The sequence below is a fragment of the Balaenoptera physalus genome (assembly GCF_965194825.1).
Source record: "Balaenoptera physalus genome assembly, chromosome: X".
Taxonomy (NCBI): domain Eukaryota; kingdom Metazoa; phylum Chordata; class Mammalia; order Artiodactyla; family Balaenopteridae; genus Balaenoptera; species Balaenoptera physalus.
Window position 1 is genome coordinate 14317167 of NC_138903.1, and position 5032 is coordinate 14322198.

Sequence of the window (5032 nt, forward strand, 5' to 3'; positions counted from 1 at the left end):
TCATAACTTGAAAGAGGATGTGAATCATCCCATAGACATCTGTCTTCTAGCACCACCCCTCGGAATTCCTCTATATACCAGGTCTTCAGCTGTGTTCTAGAACACTGTATCATACACTATTAAGCTGCACATCTATGCTAAGCATATAAAGACAATGACTGACAGGGAAAAATTGTTTTTTCATTACGTACTCAATCCATTTGGTGTATTTCAAAAGGTGCAATACTTTTCTTCATCTATCAGTGAAAGAAGTTAGAAAATAACTTCAAAAAAAAAAAAAAATCAGCAAATGGCAAACAAATTTCCTTGAGAGTCACAGTCACATATATAGTGCATCCTAGAAAAGAGGAGGGGCAAGACAGGTTCCGCCCACTTTCATCAAATACGGGACCTACTCAAGGGTGGAGAAAAAAGGCAACTTTCAAATAGGAGTATGTTATTATTATTATTTTTTTTTTTAATTATTAGCACCTTTATTTATTTATTTATTTTTTGGCTGTGTTGGGTCTTCGCCTCTGTGTGAGGGCTTCCCCCAGTCGCGGCAAGCGGGGGCCACTCTTCATCGCGGTGCACGGGCCTCTCACTATCGCGGCCACTCCCGTTGCGGAGCACAGGCTCCAGACGCGCAGGCTCAGTAGTTGTGGCTCACGGGCCCAGCTGCCCCGCGGCACGTGGGATCTTCCCAGACCAGGGCTCAAACCCGTGTCCCCTGCATTGGCAGGCAGATTCTCAACCACTGTGCCACCAGGGAAGCCCTGAGTATATTATTAAATGAGGCGTTTACTATACTCCTTCCTAAGAGCACCAGGTGGGGAACACGTTTTCTAAACTAGATCTAGGAAGTGGGATGTGGAATCAATCCATCCTCCTCCTCCTAAGGGCTGTCCAATGGTTAATTAAAAAAACATGACTAAATAACAACAAATCCCACACACACTCCACCGCCCAAAAAAAGGAAAAAAAAAAAAAACTAGATGTTCCAGATTACTCGCCAAAGTGGAACCCGGGAACAGCTTCAACAACCCAAATTAGTCTGTTATAGAGGCATCACAAGCATGCCTTGCTTTTAAACAATTTTTTTGAAACAACAAAATAAAAACTATTACTCATCACTCTTCTGACAATACACAGTTACTCAAAATTAACTAGTATTGAGAGGGGGAAGGGGGCCATAGCTACGGGCCTTGTCTCACACGAGTGCATGTGGGTGGGTGCAGGGCATTTGTCATTATTGCAAAAATGAATTTTAATTTTTAATCTTTAGTTTGATTTAAACATTGCTTTTAGTATGATGTGGACACCAGCTGTGCAGAAAGGGCTCTGGAGAGACGTTCATAGCAGCACACACCTGCCGCTCTTCTTCAGTTCTGGAGGCTCCAGGGCAGCCAATGTTGCTTCATCAAAATACATTCTTTAGGCCTTTCTGTGTAAGTGCAGAACACTCCACATACTTGACAGCCTTCAGGTCACGGGCCAGCTTTCCGCAGCCTCGGGGGTGACAGCCTTCAGGTCACAGGCCAGCTTTCCGCAGCCTCGGGGGTGACAGCCTTCAGGTCACAGGCCAGTTTTCCGCAGCCTCGGGGGTGACCGGCGTCTGTTTATTCTTAGCAAGTTTCTCAGTAGTAGAGGGGTCATCTGAGATCAACCTGGGTCCCAACAAGCAAGAAAGGGGCCTTTGGACAGTGGTGAGTTCTCAGGCACCCACTTTTCTTAACATTTTCGAATGAGGATGGAGAGACCACTGAAAAACAGACTAGAAATACATCTGTTTGTGGATAACTCAGCAGTCGTAATCTGTCATAACCCTCTTGCCCTGCGGTATCAAAAAGTCCAAGAGTACGAGGCTCTCCACCAATCATAATTGTGACTGCATAGTTGTCAAAAACAGTCGGTATGGGCTTCCCTGGTGGCGCAGTGGTTGAGAGTCTGCCTGCCAATGCAGGGGACACGGGTTCGGGCCCTGGTCTGGGAAGAGCCCACATGCCATGGAGCAGCTGGGCCCATGAGCCAAAATTACTGAGCCTGCGCGTCTGGAGCCTGTGCTCCACAACAAGAGAGGCCGCGATAGTGAGAGGCCCGCGCACCGCGATGAAGAGTAGCCCCCGCTTGCCGCAACTAGAGAAAGCCCTCGCACAGAAACGAAGACCCAGCACAGCCAAAAATAAATAAATAAATTAATAATTTAAAAAAGACAGAGAGATACGTGTTCTCTGTTTCTAAAAACAGTCGGTACATACGGACACTGCAGGTCTAACTCTTTATACTCCATGATTACTAAAATAATTCCAAAGCCTTTTAGAAAAAAACAAACGGAACTTGCCGTAAGAGCCTGCTTATCTCAATGACTGCATTTATCTTTGCCATAAAAAAGCAAAACCGAAAATCCATTATAACACACAGAGTCTCTTGATTTCAGAAGACTGTCTTTACAAAAGGCTCATGAACTGCTTATGGCCATAGGTGACTTCTGAGTGGGTGGACAGAATTAAGCCCAGAGAGAGATGAAAAAATCTGTTTGTATCATCTTTAATTTCTTTCATCAGTGTCTTATAGTTTTCTGCATGCAGGTCTTTTGTCTCCCTTGGTAGGTTTATTCCTAGGCATTTTATTCTTTTTGTTGCAAATATCACTCATGATATACTAAAAGCAATGTTTAAATCAAACTAAAGATTAAAAATTAAAATTCATTTTTGCAATAATGACAAATGCCCTGCACCTACCCACATGCACTCGTGTGAGACAAGGCCCATAGCTATGGCCCCCTTCCCCCTCTCAATACTAGTTAATTTTGAGTAATTGTGTATTGTCAGAAAAGTCATCAGTAATAGTTTTTGTTTTGTTGTTTCAAAAAAATTATTTTTTGTTTAAAAGCAAGGCATGCTTGTGATGCCTGTGTAACAGACTAATTTGGGTTGTTGAAGCTGTTCCCGGATTCCACTTTGGTGAGTAATCTGGAACATCTAGTGTTTTTTTTTTTTTTCCTTTTTTTGGGCGGGGGAGTGTGTGTGGGATTTGTTATTATTTAGTCATGTGTTTTTAATTCATTAACCATTGGACAGCCCTTAAGGGGAGGAGGATGGATTGATTCCACATCCCACTTCCTAGATCTAGTTTAGAAAACGTGTTCCCCACCTGGTGGTGCTCTTAGGAAGGAGTATAGTAAACGCCTCATTTAATAATAAGTTCGTGCGCCACAACTACTGCACCTGTGCTCTAGAGCCTGCGAGTCACAACTACTGAGGCCCGCGTACCTAGAGCCCGTGCTCCGCAACAAGAGAAGCCACCGCAATGAGAAGCCCGCGCACCGCAACGGACACCCAACGCAGCCAAAAATAAATAGATTAATTAAAAAAAAAAAGAATAATGGGCTCTGGTTCCAGTCAAGCTGGAGTAAGGACACTCCCCACCATCTAAGACAGGATGAAAAGAGCACAGCCATTTTGGAAAAGGACTAGGGAATGGCTTTGGGCAAAACAGGCCTTGCGAGCTAAAGAACAAAGGCCCTGGGGGCCTGAGCCCCAGAAACAAAAACCAAGCTCCCGGGAATAAAAAATTAACTTTGTTGCACTAGCAAGTATACCTAGTTGCCACAAGACAAGAAGCTCAACTATAAATTTTAACCTTATCTATTCCTGTGCTTTCTTGCAGAAAATTCTGAGGCACTGCTTTCCCCTCCAGAAGCACTCCCTATTCCCGATAGCCACTGTGGACCCATCTGCTGCTAATGAAGAAGTTTGACGACTTCTCAAAACTATCAGTTATAATGAGACAAGCCCTCCCTTTTGTTATAAAAGCAACTCGCCCCTTCTACTCCGGGAGCTGGGCACTTTTTTTCTGCTTTCTCCCTTGTGCACAAGCTCTCTCTTTTAATAAAAAGCTTTGCTTGCCTAAGAGTCTTGTGGAAGCGATATTCATTTATATCTATGGTAATGCTGTCCAAGAATCTAGAAAGGGCCCGGTAACACATCTCTCCCTCTGATCGTAACAAAAAGCCCTAGACAAGATCCATAAAGCAACTACCAGAAGGCTCCGAAAGGTGGATGAATTAGTTTTCTTCTGCTTAAACAAATTATCACAAATTTAGTGGTTTAAAACAACACAGATATATTCTCTTACGGTTCCAGAGGTCAGAGACGTAAAGTGGGTCTGCAAGGCTGTGTTCCTTCCGGAGGCTCTAGAGAATCTTCTGTTTCCTTGTCTCCGGCTTCCAGAGGCTGCCTGCATTCCTTGACTCACAGCACTCCGAATTCTGCCTCTGTTATCACACCTCCGCTAGCTCTGACTCTCTTGCCTGTTTCTTATAAGGGCCCTTGTGATTTCATTGGCCCGCCCAGATAATCCAGGTTAATCTCATCGCAAAATCATTAAGTTAATTAAGTTTGCAAAATCCCTTTTGCCAGGTAAGGTAATATATTCACAGGTGCCAGGAATTTGAATATTGACATCTTTTTGTGTGGGGAGGCATTATTCTGCCTACTACAGTGAATAAAGAGCAACGGGATTGGGTAAGGAACCCAGGTCTTAAATGATGACATGGAAGTGAGTTCCTAGGTTTTTTTCTCTCTGTATATCGCAGCTCAAGCTCTGGGGTAGCCCGCAACTCAGGAGAGAGGGAGAGGGCACAGACACAGGGAGCTCTAGGAAAAGCCTGCTTTCTCCAGCCATGGGTGAAGCGCGGGGTGAGGGGGGGGGAAGTGTATGGTGGGGCTGTCCTGCAGGACAGAGCACTTGGGACTTTTCCTACTCTGTGTCAGGGGAGAACCAGCCATGAAGCAGCATCAGGATATCTCCAAATTTCTAAACATAAATGCTTTTTTTAGGAGTCCAGGATCAAATCAATCAAAAACAGCACTGATAGACAAGAGAACACCATTGAGACCTATAGCAATGGTCTTAGAGGACCAACATAAATTTTGGGATATCAGGGGTGGATAAAAATCGAGTTCTAAGAAGGCTCTTGGGAAATTAAAAATAAGAAAGAAAAGGAAAGACTCTTCAGGCTGAAAACAAGGATCAATCATGGAAAATGCAG

At 44.1% G+C, this 5032-nt stretch overlaps 1 pseudogene across 1 annotated transcript; it reads right to left on the minus strand.

Annotated features, from left to right (window-relative positions):
* Positions 1-1244: 1244 nt before the first annotated feature.
* Positions 1245-2182, minus strand: LOC309652263 (cell division control protein 42 homolog; annotated as a pseudogene). Its single transcript has 2 exons — positions 1565-2182; positions 1245-1477 (listed from the first exon to the last, which is right to left on the minus strand). The product of its transcript is annotated as a cell division control protein 42 homolog (transcript).
* Between the last annotated feature and the right edge of the window lie 2850 nt (positions 2183-5032).